This window comes from Humulus lupulus, chromosome 6 (genome assembly GCF_963169125.1).
Source record: "Humulus lupulus chromosome 6, drHumLupu1.1, whole genome shotgun sequence".
Lineage (NCBI taxonomy): Eukaryota > Viridiplantae > Streptophyta > Magnoliopsida > Rosales > Cannabaceae > Humulus > Humulus lupulus.
Genome location: NC_084798.1, coordinates 93,116,601 through 93,135,738, shown reverse-complemented (window position 1 = coordinate 93,135,738; position 19,138 = coordinate 93,116,601).

Sequence of the window (19,138 nt, the reverse complement as noted above, 5' to 3'; positions counted from 1 at the left end):
TCTCCTGCCTCTGGAGATTTCTCGACACTAGCAAACAAATTATCAAGGTAACAACTCTTATTTAAAGAAGTCGAGCCCCTTTTAACTACACCAGAACCTACAAAAGGGCCAGCTTGCAAAACAGGGGCACCACTCGAAATTGAAGGAGTCGAAATCCCACGAGTGGATGCTGGAGGGGCAGATGGTAAGAAAACAGTATGGGCAATGATAACACTCACATGAATCGTTGTCGTAGGACATTCAGAAACTTGAGAATACCCCACTTGGGGATTTGGATACAAGCGGATGCGCTGGAATCAAACTAGGGGACACCCTCGCAGAATCACGAGTGACGGAAGCTGCTTGAGGGGAACTTAACACCCCTAACACATGGATAAAAACTTGGTTAGTACATCTGAGTCGCCCTTTCTGGCTGGCGGGTGCTGTCACCGAACTTGATAATATACGAGGTACATGAGTCGAACTTGCGCTATGAGATTTTTTGGCCGACAAGCAAGTAGTTTCTCTCCTCAAAAACTTAAATTGGAACGCCAACATGTACCCATCGTCAGAATCCCCATCAGAGCCTACGAGCGAGGTTTTCCTATTCTTTTTGGGTTCAGATGAATCCGCGATTTGTAGGAGTAAAGCCTATTGGGATGGTCTTAGTAGGGATCGAAAATTAACCAAGTTGATATTCCCAGCACTAACATTGAGGGCATCTCAGGGAATTTCCACGGAAGACGCTTTTCTGCTTCTGGCCTTTGGAGTAGAGCGGTACCTTTCATGTACCGCTGGGCTCTCAAAGACCATCCTCTTGATCTCTTTGGTAGAGAATAGAAGGTCATAAGATGGTAAGAGGCGAGAAGTGACCCTCTTCATCAGATCCTCCCATCCGTTAGAATTGCCCTACATGGCTCCATGTTGGGATTTGTTCCATTAAAGCGTATTTTTCTATGAATGATTACTGTTAATTAAAGAAAATTAATATTTTGCACTCATCTTTCTATTTAATTATACATGTCATTTATCATGAAGATCCAATATTATTGATGTGGTCTTGGATTAAGTATATGTGTAATGATATATATACAAGAGGATTTAATATAAGATAACAATATAAAAATTGTTTGTAATCGCTAAATAAAGTGGGAGCTTTATTTAATAAGGATTATGAGTACGATCTATCTTCTATTTAAGACAGAACAAATTATCTAGACTGTTAAGCGTAGTGACACAAAGAGATAGAAGTACCGTAGAAAATATAGATTGTATTGGACTAGGACACAATGAAAGAAAGAACTTATGATAATCTCCATTAAAGTATAGAAGTTCAACATTTATCAATCGATTGTTGTTTGAGACTTGACCTCAATCCTGAAATGAGTAATGAACTCCTGTTTGTGCTTTTATGACTTTTGACTTATCGGGTAAGGTTCAATATTCCGACAACCGAATTCCTGATATCTTGGAGTCATAGAACTACAAGTGGCTAGGAACATACTACACAAATATGGAATCTGCTCCTTATATAAATGAAAGCGGATTAGTTGTTCCTTTTAGTGTTGATTCAGGGCTTGAACATAGAGTGCTCAATTTCTGTAAGAGAACAAAAATTTCATTCTATAGTTATATTTATAGAATAATGTTCATTAGATGATCAATGGAACTAAATGATAAAGACATAATTAGAGAGGTTAAAAGACATTAAGACCTAGCTTTAATTATGAACAACTAGCAGATGGTCATACCTTGTAACACCCTACTAATCAATGGCCGTTACACTGTGTGTTTAAGATTGTGCTTAACTCGTTAAGCGAGTTGTTTATACTAAAAAGTGTAATTTAGATAACATAAAGGTCCAGGAATTAAAAATTTTTGATAAAAAGATTTAACTTTTCATTAAATTTGTAAAAGAGTTTATATGGGATCCCCAAAATCTGATTAGAACATAATTACAATTGTTGTTTTACAAATAGTCGACCTAAGCGACAAAATTCAGACTTTTACATTGAGTGCCTCACAAATCTCGACCGTGGCGGCCGAGCAGGCCAAACATGTATGCACTGCTCCAAAGCCTTCCAATACATGGTTGACCGTCATTCACCTTGCCCTTACCTGCATCACAGAGCACCCGTGAGTCGAGTGTAACGTCCTGCGTTTCGAGTACCTTGAAACGACTCGGGTCTAGATTTTTTCCTCGAGTTAAGAATATTATTTTAAATAATATTATATTTGTTTGGAATTTATTTCCACGAGTTATTGCTAGCCAAATTATGAATTTTTTGCTTAAAAGTCAAGAGAAGACTTTCGGTCTTGGACCGCACAAAAATCCTGATTGGGTAAAATCTCAGAAAATAAAATGAAAAACTATGGAAAATATATTTTGGGCATAAAATACATTCATAAAAATTAAAGTTTGGTAAAAGATAATAAACCTAAGGGAAAATGGAAATTTTAGGGCATTTTGTGTTAAATGCTTAATTTTACCGAAATGGGGAATTTTATTCCATGAATGGACCTTAGATTAAAATTTATTGTGTGATTAATTAAATTAAATGTGAGAGACATTTAATTTAATCATTATATGTTAAATTTTGTTTTTAAAACTTAATAAGAGTGAAAAATGTTATAGGAAGTCAAATTAGATTTTTCTTTGTAGGAAATATTTATTAACCTTTATAAAAACAAATTAATTAAAAAAATAATATAAATGCATATATAGAAAGAGGTGGCCGGCCATGTGAGTTTTTAAATGGTGTGAAAAAAATTAATTAAGTCTTAAATCACATTTTAAATATTACGGTTAATGACAAGTGGATAGTAAAACACTCAAGTGTGTTAGGATATTTTAGAGTAGTCTAAACCCTTCTAACTCCCCCAAATCCGACCCCCTCTCTCTCACAATCACTCTCATCTTTTTTGAAAACTCTCTCTCAAGTTTTCTCTCCATCTTCAACCTCAAGAACACTAAGAAGGCTTGGAAGCCTAAGCTTTGGTCTTGGAAGGGTTTCCCTAAGGTAAAGTTTCAAAAATCTTGTCTGTAAAGTTTTTAACCATAGGTCTTTCAATAGCTAACTATCTATGTTGTTGGGGGGAGTTGGTTAAGGTATTGAAAGAGTTTTGAAGGACTCAAAGCTAGTAGGAACATCAAAACCTAGAGCAAGAACAACAAGAGGTAAAAGGTTTACTTTTTATGGTTGCTATTGTATGGTTTTTATTTTTAAGCATTATTTTGTATATTTAATGCTTAAAGTTTCTTATTGGTGATGTAATAAGGCTGTGGTAGTTGCTCAATAATTTTTATGATTCTTGTGTGTTGATTTTTGAAAATAAGGACCAAAATCCCTAAGGTTTTGGTGAGAACCCTAAAACAATATACAAGTTTTGAGCTGTGATTTCCATGGGGTCCAGCACCCACTGTATATTGATTTTGTAAAATTTAATTGTTCTGTGTTCTTGTTGAGATTGAGTAAATAAAATTGAGCTTTTGAAATACTAAAAATGTTTAAAAATGAGTGAGTTCTGCTATTTCAAAGTTTAGGTAAAAAATTGTTTTTTCGTATTCTTAATTTCGAGACCAAGTTTGGACAGCCAGTGTATAGGGAAAATCAACCCATTTTTTTCTAAAATTTGGTGTACATAATCTTGGCATAACCTAGCATTCCACTGTAAAATTTAGTAACAAAATATTCAACAGTTTGAAAGTTATTAAGTGCCAAAGTTTGGAAAAATTAAGGACTTGAAAATAAGGTCATTTTTACCTCATTGTTGGAAAATAATTTCACCAATAAAAAATGCTCATTTTGACCTAAGATTTTACAAAGACCTAAATGGAATACCAAAAATGGAGTTGGGAAATTTTGGTAACAATTGGGTAAGTAAATTTCAAGTGATGACCTAACAAAGTATGTAGTTAAAAATGTGAAAAATAGGGTTTTCACACTTAGTGTAAAAATGAGATTTTGGAACTTAAGGTAAAAAGTAAAATTTTGCTTATTGCAATATAAAAACTTGGTAAGTCTTGAAAACATATTTTGACCTAAAATACCACTTTGAGATTAGTGAGAATTATTTTATTAAAGAATTTTTATTCTTTCTAAAAATAAAAGATTTAATTTATTAATAAGTTATTAATAAATTAAAAGAGGGTTTAAAACCCTATATTTTGAGAAAATAATTAAGTGAACTATTTTTCTAGTAAGTAAACTTGATTAATTGACTTTGGAAAAATTAACTAGTCAAGATGGGAAATTTTTAATGGTTTTCCTAATTAAGATAAATTAGGCAATTTTATTAAAACAGTTTTTAGAGATTAAAACCTTAAGAAAAATAAAAGGAAAATTAAGAGTTTATTTTCTTGAAAAATAATTAAGGAATTTAATTAGTATTTTCGGGATATAATACCGGCTAAAATCTTTTATATATTTTACGGAGTGTTGAAAGTACGGGTTAATAGCGGAATTTTTAAAGAAAAAGATTTTTAGCGGATTGTGGGAAAATACCATTGTGATACCCGAGCCTAGGTATCGAAACCATAGGGTAGGTCTCCCCGAAACTTAGGGTTTAGTCTCAAATATTTTTGTATGAATTTCCTTAACGGGTTTAAAACCAAATAAGGATCTTTAATCCTTACTAATAATTTTGAAAATGGCCAAACTCCCCAAAATATTAATAATGAATTATGAAGTGCCATAATTAATACGAGTATACTGTATGTATAATTACAGTATTGGCTAAGCATAACTGGATTATACATTGGAGGGTGAAATCTTGCTGAGAGCAAAGGACTCCAAGTAAGTCAACTTCTATTGTGTGGCTGCAACATGAAACGACTATTGTATTGCATGTTAGTATAGAGACACATGCACATGTATACACTGTCATAGAAAGTTGTCTTATAGACGTTAGTCTAGTTCGTGCTGATTCAGAAAATATGACCGGTAGATATCCGTCATATTCTAGACGGCTGATCCCTGTCACACTGCTTGATTTTATTTATGTTTGGTTCATTACCGCGATGAGTGGCCAAGAGGTGAGGATTGCTGGTTAAACCTAGGAGCGCCAAAATGAATGTGACCTTGGGGCCCTCATGCTTACTTAATCAGTGAACGGTTAGAACCAGAGCAAGTGCTCTGATAAGTTATTCCCAAATAGTAGCCGTGAATATTGGCCATTCAGTGAGAGTGCCTACAGATACTAGGGGTTGCCAAGTTTGAGTGAGACTAAACACCCTAGGAGCAACTGCTCACCAGCACCACTGATTAACATAGAAGTCTCTGTAAAACCGTGTAACTTCGATTACACTCTTGGATAAGTAGTGATGCCCTAGGTAACTTGATGGTTGCCCTTGTGAGGGATTTACTCTTGGATAAATAGTGATGCCCTAGGTAACGCGATAGTTACCCTTGATGGGGATATTTATTGGCTAGATCGTAGTGTTGAGACTCGATTCTCCCTTACAGATTAGCATTAATGCTGGAGGGTGTGTTATGCCCGAATTGTTGGAAGTTGTCAAGCGCTGGTCTCGAATTATTTTGTGATATAATATATTTGCTTGTTCTGGGATTTTCTAAGTGTAGAATTTTATCTGTTTATATGAAAAAATTTGTCATTTGTTATCAAGCATGACCATAAGTTTTCCAGGACGCTTTTACATTCTTGAAATTGATTGTGTAGGGTCCGGATGGATCCGGAACCCTAATTCTCTGCATGCTTTTATTTTAAAGTTGAACTTACTAAATGTTTTCGCTTACCTAGTTGTTTCCTGTTGTAGGTAAGAACAAGGGCAAGGCAGAGTAGTGAGTGTTGGAGTCTACCTTGCGAATGTACATGTGGACCGACCTTTTGTGAAGCCATTTTATTTTTGGAAATGTTGTGTTATTTTCCTAAACTAGGCTCACTCTACTCTTTATAAACTATGTTTGTATTAAATGTTGAGTATGGCCATACGACTTTTAAAAAGTTTTTTTTATACGGGTTTTTGAGACATTTGGTTAAATGAAAACATTTATATTTCCGCATTATCGAGTCTTAAAAATCTGGGTCGTTACACTGAGGCAAAGCAAGAAAACCCTATATGGTATAACGAATATCCAAATAATCATAAGTAATAAACAACATGATTTACATTAATTTTCCTATCAGTATAACAACTCATGCCGAGTGGATGCATATCGCACCCCTGTAATGGGCCTGCCACTACGGTGCACATTGCACCCCCTGTAATGGCCCTGCCACTACGACCTACATTACACATGTAGGGGCGATAACGACCTCAAGGCCGACAGCAGCCTCCTGAACGATCAATAACCAACAACAACCAATCATTACAAATGTTTATAACAACAAATGTTGATATAGAGCAAACATTTACTTTAAACATATTCACAACACGTCATACTCGTGTTTGATAATCAAGGGTCGATCGATCACGATCACAAACAATAAGTACAAGTAGTTATAACAATATAGGTCTATGCAGAGCAAACATTAACTTAAATAGATTCATGACACAATCATCCCAGTGTCCTACAATTGGGGTGCATGCCCTACACTTGGTGCATGTATTGGTTTTCTTACCTCAAGTCTTGAGCGATAAAGTAAAGCAGACGTGAGCAAGATCATTTCCTCTTGAGCCTTGCAGTACACCCTAGTCACAACATAACAAGGACTAACTATCAGGAAATTAACTAACAAAGGCTTTTGGACCAAGCCCTAGCCTTCGGAACCGTGAACTCCCTCAAGTTTGGGTTCCCGCAACACAAAACACAGTTTCCCACTTTTCCCCTATTTGAGTTGCAGCTCACCCCTAAATGGGCCGCGACAATCAACTAGGCAGAGAGCCCCACGCCCAAAATCACTACACACGCGCCGCGAAGCAACACGCCAAGTGCAGCGTCTCTAAGTCTGTTCAAGGCAGCTCTTGCCTCACTGAGTTCATGCTTGGAGCATCATGGCATGACCCTACGAATCGAGAAATTCTACTATTCTAGAATTTGCAAACTGACCCAAACTCATCACAAACACAATTTCAACCACTTACAAGACTAAACTCGATCATAGATCAGTCATACAAGCAATAAGCATCATAAAACAACATTAAAATACACCAAAACCTAACAAAACCCTGACAGCCAAAAATTTACGAAACACTTCAAAAACTCTTCAAAATCTTCAAGAATTGGGAATTACCTCTTAGAATTCAAATCCCCAATTGAGTATCCAGCCTTAGCTGCTCCATAATCCTTCTCCTTGCTGCTCAATAACCCTTAAATCCTCACTTCTTCAAATCTTGGGCAGGCTTGAGCTTAAGAGAAACTAGAGGTGGAAGGGAGAGAGAGAGAGAACTATATGTTGAAAACATGAATAGTGGGGAAAGCTTGAGTCTCTGCTAAGTGTTAGCTGTCTAAAGGGCAAAAGACCCAATTGTCCCTGCCTATTAACTCTCCCACCAATGTCCACTAAGGGTGAAAAGGTCATTTGACACCAATTCCCATTAAACCTCAAATTATACTTAAAATCCCAACTAAATCCACCAATCCCCCAAATACAAATATTTTTCCCCCGTTATAACACATACCTCCAATAATTCCCGCTAATTCCTAAAATTACAAAAATACCCCTAGACTCACCCCTAGCTGGGTATTAATCCACGTTGTGACTTTTTTGCCAAATTACTCACTAGAAACGCCTCATACCGAATATCTCAAATATATCCACATAATAATTCGGTCCCATTCATAAAGTATATATAATTACAAATATACCCTCAACGGGTCAAAATTACGAAAATGCCCTTTTTGACAGAAACAGACCTGTAAGCACATTTAATACTCTTATACATGCATAAGCAATAATATCATAATATAAATTATATAGTTCACATATGTTGGCCCTTGATTTGGCCAACAACACAGAGTCAAATAAACGACAAAGAATAAAAGAAATCTAGAAGAGAATCAAACAGAAAGAAAATGACACAAGTGAATTATAGTGGTTCGACCCCAATTGGATGGTAATGAACTACGCCCACTTAGGGTTCTTATTGATATTGAATCCCAAAATTGTGATCAAAGAACTAGGGTTCTTGAGTTTCACAAGCCTTGGGAGTATTACAACTTTCGGTGGATAATCACACTATGCTCTCTCCTATGAATACTCGAGTTAAAGATTCAAAAGTCATTTCCTTGAGCCCTCTCATTCCTATTTATAGGCTCAAGGAGGTTACATGGGCCGATGGGTCTTAATTACAATTAAGATCAGCGTATCAAGGTAACAAAAAGAAATATAATAAATGTAATTATTACAAGATTGCGTATGCCAAAAGGAGTAAATAAAAGTATGCGACCAGACTGGTCGCACCTAAACGCTAGACTTGATAAAGCAATAATTATCTGGTCGATAGTCGAATAGGAATCCTTTACTCAAAACTGCCATGTGCCAGCCACGTGGAAAAAAATCTTGCCACGTCATCAGGAGCCATTTTTGGGTAAACAACATATATAATCACCATCCAGTTAGGCCCTCCTAGCACAGTAATCAAGGCACTAAGCCTTATTAGAAAATTTGGGACGTTACATAACTCATGCAATGACTAAATCAATGGGCGACTTTAGTGTTATAGCTTCTAATAATATAAGACTATAGTTTTTACAGTTCAACTATGAATTTCTAGCTGAATAAAATTTATTAAATTATTGGAGCTTAAAACTATGAGTCCATACTGTCCTTGTACTAGCTTGATAACACAGAGGTAGAATTTTTGTATTTCAATGAATTAATTAAAAATAATATAGCATTACTTTTAATCTCACAAAATAATATTATTTATGAAATAATATTGAATGGCAAATAAAATTATATTGATAATTTTATGAAATTAATTTATTCATATTTAATTTTATGGTATAATTGTATACTACATCAAATAATATGATAAAGGCTCGGCAAATAGCCTTTTATAGAGATAAAATACCACAGGGGCCAAAGCCATAGGTGCCAATGACAGTCCAAATGGACGATGGCCCACGCAGAGGCCCAATGAGATTAGGGCTAGGTCTTCTTTTGATTGTTGTATTAATATAACATAACATCATTAGAAAAAGACATTAGATTCATTTCACATTAATTTTTCCAAGAGAGAAAAATAGAGAAGTTTGTTCTCTCTGTATTGTGAGAAGAACACTATCTCATGTGTTGAGATTCAAAAGTGTGTTCTTGAGTATCCTATCAAATAGCATAGACATCCACATGTCTCCTTCTCTTTTTGCGAACCATAGTATGGAAGATGGCGTGTTAGGAGGCTAAGACCCTATTTGATCTACAAGTGTTCTACATCTGTAAAAAGGTATTTGTATTTTTCTTTTTATTCAGATTCATGTCGCATTAGAAAGAACTCATTCTAGTTATGGTTCCTTGAGTGATTTGTTCATATGCTTTAATAATGGTTATTATCGCATTAAAATATCATCCCATGCCTCCGCTACACTATCATTCACATGATCTAAATCAAACACTTCAACTGTAGTAACATTGGGGTCCATATCGATTGTAAAGCACAAGCGTGACATAATCTACATGTTGTATGGGTTGAAAACTGTCTAGATATTGATGGCTGAATCTTTAGACTCATGAAAGAAACCTCATTGCATCAAAAGGTTTTCCCTTACATTACTAATTTTGATGGTCAACCAAAAATGTTGGTTATTGATCATGTGATTGACAGTGCAGCGAAAGCATGGGATAAAATTTTAATGCGATAATAACAATTATTATTGAATAATAATAAATCACTCTAGGAACCATAAGTAGAATGAGATCTTTCTCATGCGCATAAATCTAAATAAAATAGAAACTTACAAATATTTTCTAGATGTACAATACATGTAGATCAAATAACGTCTTAGCCTCCTAACCCACCATCTTCCATACTATGGCTCACACAAAGAGAAGAAGACATGTGGACGTCTATGATATTTGGTAGGATACACAAGAAACACACTTTTGAATCTCAACACATGAGAGAGTGTTCTTCTCACAATCCATAGAGAACAAAGCTCTCTATTTTTCTCGTTGGCAAATAACGTTAAATGCATCTGTTGTCTTTTTCTCATGATGTTATGTTCTATTAATATAACAATCAAAATAAGACCTAGCCCTAATCATATTGGGCCTATGTGTGGGCCACAATCCATTTTGACTGTGGTTCGCGCCAACTGTAGGGCTTTGGGCCCTCTGGTATACCACAAAATTAAATATGATTTAATTAATTTTCAATAAAAAAATTATTTCTCAAAATTATTAATATAATTTTATTTGCCATTAAATGTTATTTCATAAATAATATTTTAAATATTACTTCACAAATAATATTAATTTGTGTGATTGAAATAATATTTTTACTATTTTTAATTATTTCGTTTTAATACCAAAATCCTACCACTATGTTATTGAGCTAGTACGAGGACATTATGGAGCTCCAATAATTTAATTAGCTCCACTAATTAATTTATTAACTATGAGTTATTCCACTAGAAATTCGTAATTGAACTCTCAAAACTATAGTCTTATATTATTAGAAGCTATAATTATAAAGTCATCCATTGATTTAGTCATTGCATGTGTTATGACCCTCTGCTAGTTGTTCATAATTAAAATTAGGTCTTAATGTCAGTTAACCTCCCTAATTATATCTTTATCATTTAGTTTCATTCATCCTCTAATGAAAATTATCTATAAATTTAATTATAGAATGAAATTCCTGTTCTCTAACTTAAATTGAGCGCTATATGTTACAGCAACAAATTAAAACTAAAAGGAACAACTAATCTACTTTCATTTAAGTAAGGAGCGGATTTCATATATGTGAAGTATGTTCCCAACCACTTGTAGTTTTATGACAACAAGATATCAGGAATTCGATCATAGGAATATTGAACCTTACCTTATAAGTCAAAGTCATAAAAGCATAAATAGGAGTTCATTACTCACTTCAGGATTGAGGTCAAGTTTAAAACGACCATCGATTGATTAATGTTGAACTTCTATATTTTAAAGGAGATTATCAGAAGTTTTTTCTTTCATCGTGTCTCAGTCCAATACAATCTATATTTTATATAGTACCTCTATCTTTTTGTGTCACTACACTTAGCAGTCTGGATAAACTGCTCTGTCTTAAACAGAAGATAGACAATACTCATAATCTTTATTAAATAAAGCTCCCAACTAATTTAGGGATTTCGAACAATTTTTATATTATTATCTTTAATTAAATCCTCTCGTATATATATATATCATTATACATACATTTAATTCAAGACCACGTCAATAATATTGGATCTTCATGATAAATGACATGTATAATTAAATAAAAATATAAGTGCAAAATATTAACTTTATTTGTTTAACAGTAATCGTTCATACAGAAATACACTTTTAGGGAACAAATCCCAACAAGAAACAATCTGGGGCAAAAAATAAACAAAAGGTAAACACAACTAAATTCAAAGAATTTGGACATACAACTAATTATGTTAGTTGGAAGACATAATTGTAGATTTGGTGAGGGCGGCATAGATGTCACCTAAACTGATTGAAAGGCCTTGCATGGCGCCCAACGTGCGTGCCCCAATTATTGCCTAGATGTCGTTTGGCACAAACTAGCAAATGTGTGCCTTGGAACAGGAAACAATCTGTAGGAGAATTGTAGGGAGAGGGAAACATAGATATTCATTGTGCTTGGTTCTAAGTATTATTTCGTCTGGTTTAACGACATCTTTGTATCACCAATTACGCAATTTGCTCTCCGTGAGTTTGCAAATCGTGACATTCTTAGCTATGTCACAGTCTGTGAGCAAATGATCAAGAGTCATGTGTTAATTCATCTTTGGAATAGGTTCTGAAGACGATCTGTGGGCCATAATTCACAGATTGTTTGAGTAAAAAGTGTTGAAGCTTTATGAAGTTCTTGAGAGAGAAAGGACTGAGAGAAAGTCTGGTTGAAGATTCCAATTAGAAGAAGAGAGCAAGAAGCAACCTTTCATTTTCCCTATTCAAATAATGAGGGAAGCTAAATTTTCAACAGTCGTGGGCGTTCCCCATTGGTCCTTAATTCTTGGGAATGTGGGATGTGATCCCTGAAATCGATCAGACCATGATTATAAGCAATAAATGCTTACGACGTGATTAGATCATGGAGATATTTTGAATTATCCTTCGCAATGATTGGCCCACATTTTCATCTGTAGAACAACCAGATATGGGTTGAGGGACAATTGTTAGAACCTAAAAAATGTCGCATTTTTCCTAAGACCAAATTCATCGTATGATGTTGGGCCAAAGTATTTTAGCCAGCCCAATTAGTTATTTCTTTTGAGAAAGCCTAATATGGTGTGTTTATGATAGTAGTTATTTAAACAAGTACAAAGATTGCTTCTCTGTTGAAGTGGAGGTAAGCCCTTCCAGCAGAAGCGAAAGTGAATTATTATTTACTTTTTATATAATCTTTAAAGAGGAGAAAAATTAGAGGTGGGAAAGTTGGTTTTTCAAAGACCAATGGTATTTTCAAGGTGGGAAAATCGTGTATGAGGGAGAGAGAGAGAAGGCTGAATTTTCAAGTCTCTTGGGGTGGTTTTCTGGCTAAGTCTAGAGTCCCCACAGGGTATATCCTTGAACTCAAAATGACCAAACTACCTCCTTTGGATTACTTAGCTCTTTAGTTAGTTATAGGGGTAAAATAGTCTTTTCCCTGGTTCCCGATAATTCCTTGAGTGTTCCTAATATTTACCAATTATTTCCGTCATGTTCAGTTAATTACCAAATATTTATTCATTACCCAATAGATCCCAAAATATTATCTAAATTCTCAAAAATACCCCCAGGCTTCCTCGAGCTGGGTATTTAAACCCCATTGTGACTATCTCACAAATCTGCTCACTAGGACCGTCTCGAGCCATATATTGCAAATAAATCCACATAATAATGTGGTCTCAATCATATATCACATAAAATCACATTTATACCCTTAATGGGCCAAAATTACAAATATGCTCTTATAAGTAGAAAATGGCCCACATGCATATTTAATACTCATAAACATGCATTCACATCAACACATAATCATTTTAATCATAGATGTCACATAGCCACACATTTAACCAAATAAGCATGCATATATCCAATTATGCCCTCCTGGCACGCTAACCAAGGCACTAAGCCCTATTAGCAATTTTGGCTAAAATTTGATTACGCCCAAACTTGTCTTCACAAATTTGTTGTTGTAGTATAGTATGGGCGGTCGTGTCCACAGGGAGATATCTTAATCAAAATGTGATTAGTAGAATTTTAAGCACAAAAAAAATAAAATAAATCGTTGGTGGTTTTTGAGAAAATATTGATAATAAAATCAAAGCAAACAAAATTTGTAGAAACATTCAATAACAAAAGTGATAAGGTTTCAAGAATCACCTATATGCTTGGCTCATTTATTTGGGTTTTGATTCACACATAAAACACAATTAAACTGTTCACTTCCCAACAATTTAATTGGAAGATAAAACTTGAAGAACATATATTAATAAAATTTATTTGAGTAATAAAAATTCTCACCCTAAGAGCATAGAAATCCTCTTTACTAGAGTAGTATGAAAAATCACAATTGAAACATTTTCAACCAAATGACCAATAAGTAAAATAATTTACTTATTTTGAAAGAACAAGCTTGGTTATTTTTTTAATAGTAACAAGTTAAAAAATGTAATAATACACAAGAAATATTCCTAGGCCGATTGGGAAGGTTGCCAAGGTACCGCCTCATCCCACACTTTCCTAGATAGAACCAAGGTTCCCAGGAAAGTATAGAGGGTACTCTATCACAACCCTTAAAAGCCAATCTTTCTAGATAGAGTACTCTCAGTTTTTACCACTTGTAGCATTACACTATTGTTCCCAATACTAGAAAGTTTTATGCTAAAATTTTATGAACAAATATTTTTTTTATGAATTAAAGTGGAAGAACCTAAATTAAAGCTAATCTAAAACCTAATGTTACACAAGTTATGAGACCTAAGTTATTATCTAAAATTTTGAAATCTATAAATTTAAAGCTAAAAAGTAAAATTAGAAACAAAATAATTAAATGAAAATAGTTATAATATTAACAATGAATGATAATTTGGAAGCAATCAATTAAAAATAATTTAATACTAAAAATAAAAATAACATATAAAGAAAATTAATGACTATTTTATTTTTATATATAATGAAACCAATACGGTAAGAAGATAAAAAAAAAATTAGTCCTATATGCAACACTAATAACAATGAGCTATAATTGGAAAGGAAAAAAAAATAATCACTAATATAATAATATATATATAAGTAAAAAGCATTAACAGAATAAAGATTTAAAATAAACAAAATTACTAGCTAATAATATTTTTTATTTTTTTATTTTTGATAAATGATTCAAACATATACAAGATAATACTAATAATAAAATAATGTGGTAGCACCAATATTAAATACACATACAAAGAAAGCAAATAATAAAACTAAAATTACTTGCCTCTTGGCCGTGTATTCCACTAAGCTTTTGATACTATCTCCATAGTGTATTCCACTAAGCTTTTGATACTATCTCCATAGGGAGATATCTTAATCAAAAAGTGATTAGTAGAACCTTAATCACACCAAAAAAAAATCGTTGGTGGTTTTTGAGAAAATATTGATAATAAAATTAAAGCAAATAAAACTTGTAGAAAAATTCAATAACAAAAGTGATAAGGTTTCAAGAATCACCTATATGCTTGGCTCATTTATTTGAGTTTTGATTCACAAATAAAACACAATTAAATTGTTCACTTCCCAACAATTTAATTGGAAGATAAAACTTGAAGAACATATTTTAATAAAATTTATTTGAGTAATAAAAATTCTCACCTTAATAGCTTAGAGAATAATCTTATGAAAAATCTAAGAATGACAATATACATCATTGGCAATAATGCCATAAAAGACTAATCATAAATTATAATATCAATATATTTGTACTATTATATTCACATAGAAGAAGCATGACTATTTCTATATAATACTACATAGATAAATATATTGATATAGAGATGGAGAAAATAGAAGAAAAATATATTACTCAAATGTATGAGTTTTAAGCATTTTGTGAATCAAAACACAAATAATATTTTACCTCACACATAGGATCATCTTTTACCTTACCTAGGAAATTAGCCTAGAATGCTAGTCATTCTCACCATATTCTAAAGAGAAAATATGAGAAGAAATAGACAATATTGAGACTAAATTTTACTATAGTTTTTGCTAATGAAAAAATACACACCAATATGTAGAAGAGGTCCTCCTTATATAGAGTTTTGAAGACTCAATTGTAACATAAAATAATAAAGAGAAAAAGCTAAAAACGTGTTATACAATTAACTAAAATCTGAAATGGTGGGATTGATTTAGAAAGCTTGCAACTCCTTTCCAAAATTAAAGCACAAATTGGTCAACTTTGCACCATTTAACAATATTGCGAATATAGTCTCTATTAGTGGCTTATTCATTCTATGCGTGGGCTTCCTTTCTTCCAATAGCTTTGGACTTCCTTTCTATCATCATTTATTTGTTCTCTTTGCAAAATTACCATATTTTTTCTACAAAATCAAATTAAAATCACATATTTTCATATCAAATAAATATTTTATATTAATTTTATGGAAATATATAATTAAAACGTAATTCATTTGGATACTTTTGCTTGCAAAAGTGCATTTTCATGCACTAATCACAACCCCAATGAGCTTATTGCTAGTCTCTAGCAATTCAAGTGGAGAAGAAAATTATCAAGCTGAATAATCAAGTCAAACCAATCAAAACCAACCAAGCACTTTAAAATATCATCAAGAAGTCAGAAATTGCTATGCAAACTATTCAGTTGTAACCCCAGAGTTACCACATCCATTTCTTACCACAAGCCATAACGCAAATAGTATCGAAAAATCTCAAAAGCATAAATGACTCAACTGAAAATTCCTCACAGGCATTGAAAGTATTTTTTTTATTGGAGAGATGACACTCTTGGAGTTGGAATTGTAACACTTAACGCTCAAATGAGAGAGGGAAAAACTTTTTAGGACAAACAATTTGAACAAATATTGATCATAAAATAGACAAATCAAATTATTAGAATTCAAATGACAAACAACCTTTGGGATTTACACAAGAAACTCAAAAAATAAAGAGCCAACTAAAAGAAAATTACAAATATAGAAAAGAACACTTTTTTTTTAAGAAACATATGAAGTGATGTTTCTTTCATTCATCATCATTTTTTTTTTGAGACTAACATAAAAAGAAAACACAATAAATGCTGCTCTTGTTCTATTATTATTATTATTACTTTATTTTTATTTTTTTGACAAGAGGCAACACATAAATACATGAAAATAACATTACAATAAAGGCTCTTTTAAACATGAAATTATCCCTCTAGTACATGTCATGTTTTAAATTCTAAAAATCTGATTTCACCAACTCAAATGATAAATAAAAGTTCAAAAAGTCGTTTTCTCAACTCTCACAACTCACCAAAAAAATGGAAAACTTTAAACTTGAAGTTTTCTCAACTATTTGTGTTAACAACCATCTTACCACATGTTTGGAATGTGCATTAAAGAACTTTCAAAATTACTTCTTAATAGCTAAACATAGCAAAAACCAACTCAAATCAAAGATTTTGTAATCATGCTCAGAAAATTTTGAGAAAAGTTGATGTGAAAAATTCAACATAACAATGCAATTCTCCAAATGAATGCTCACATGAGCTCACCACCCCCAAAACAAATACACGTTGAAAATGAGAGGAAAAGTGAACACCTGGTAGATGAAAATATCCATGGGGCGATAGTTGAAACAGTCTGAAAACAACAACTCAAAACAACAAAAAGAAAACGAAAACACACAAAAATAAAAGAAAAACATAATAAAATAAAATAAGTAAAAGAAATAAACCACTCAGAGTGTATAAATAGGGTCCTCAAGAAGGACCTCTTCAACATGACTCACACTCTTGATGTAATGCTTCAATCTCTGGCCATTGACTCTAAAAATTCTCCCATCGGTTGGGTCCTCGACCTCAACAGAATCGTTGGGAAAAACATGTTTCACCATAAATGGGCCAGTCCACCGCGATCTCAACTTGCCAGGGTGGAAATGCAACTGAGAATCATAAAGATGCACCTTTTGATTCACCTCAAAATGCTTTTGCAGGATCTGTTTATCATGAGCAGTTTTCATTTTTGCCTTGTAGATCCTGGAATTGTCATATGCCTCATTTCTCAACTCCTCAATTTCACACCGTTGGAGTTTACGATTAATGCCCGCAGCACTAAGATCAAAATTAAAGGCTTTGACAGCCCAATATGCTCAAGTTCAACAGGAAAATGATAGGCTTTCTCATAAACAAGCCGATAGGGAGACATCCCAAAAGGGGATTTAAAAGCACTACGGTATGCCTAGAGTGTGTCAAGAAGACGAGAAGACCAATCTTTTCGATCGAGATTTACCGTTTTTTCCAGAATTTGTTTAATCTCCCTATTGGCTAACTCTTCTTGCCCATTGGTTTGTAGGTGATAGGAATTAGCCACCTTATGGAGTACACTGTACTTCCGCATGAGAGCCTCAAAAGACTTATTGAACAAAATGGGTGCCTTGATCACTAATGATAGCACGAGGCGTACCAAACCTTGACAAAATATTCTCTTTCAAGAACTTGACAACTATTGCATTATCATTGGTTCAACAGGGTACAGCCTCGACCCATTTGGAAACATAATCCACAGCAAGGAGAATGTAAAGGTAACCAGAAGAAGATGGAAATGGTCCCATAAAATCTATCCCCCAACAATCGAATATCTCAATCACAAGAATTGGGTTCAAGGGCATCATATGATGGCGCCACAAAGAACCTAACTTCTGGCACCTCACACATGAACAACATAATTCATTGGTGTCTTTGAACAAAGTAGGCCAATAAAGACCACACTATATTATTTTTGCAGCAGTTTTCTTCACAGAGATGTGACCACCACAAGCATCATTGTGACAAAAGTTCAGAACACTAGACACCTCATCATCAGGGATGCATCTTCGCATGATCTGTTCGGGGCAATACTTGAACAAGTATGGATCATCCCAATAGAAATTGTGCACTTCGACCAGAAACTTATGTCTATCTTGTGAACTCCACTTAGACGGAAGTTCACCTGTTACTAAGTAGTTAAAAATGTGTGCATACCACGGTAACTTAGTAACAACAAGAAGTTGTTCATCGGGGAAATTATCACGAATAGGTGGACCATCAGCAGAATCTCTGAATTTAAGTTGGGACAAGTGATCTGCGACTACATTTTCAACACCTTTCTTGTCTTTGATTGTGATGTCAAATTCTTGCAATAAAAGGATCCACTGTATTAAGTGTGCCTTAGCATCCTTTTTGGAGAGGAGGTACTTAAGGGTAGAATGATCTATGAAGATCGTAATAGGTGAGCCAATGAAATATGCTCAAAATTTGTCAAGCGAAAAGATGATGGCAAACAACTCTTTTTCAATAGTGGAATAGTTCATTTGAGCACTATTAAGAGTTCGACTTGCATAATAGACAACAAAAGGTTTCCCCTCCCTTCGTTGTCCCAAAACAACTCCTACAACAAAATTGCTTGCGTCACACATGATTTCAAAAGGCAAATCCCAATCAGGTGACTACATAATAAGAGTGGAGGTCAATTTTGCAAGTGTTCGGAAGGAATTCTCACACATAGGCGTCCACTCAAAAGTAGCATCTTTGGCTAAGAGGTTACATAACAGACGAGAAATCACTGAAAAGTTTTGAATGAACCTCTTATCAAAACCAGCGTGCCTAAGAAAAGTTCTAACATCTTTGACAGTCTTTGGAGTTGGAAAATTAGAAATGAGATCAATCTTAGATTGATCAACCTCAATTCCTCTTTCATAGACAATGTGTCCAAAGACTATGCCTGAAGATACCATGAAATGGAATTTTTCCCAGTTGAGCACAAGTCCTTTCTCAATATAGCATGTCAAAACAACTTCTAAATTGAGAAGGCATGTGTCAAAAGAGTTC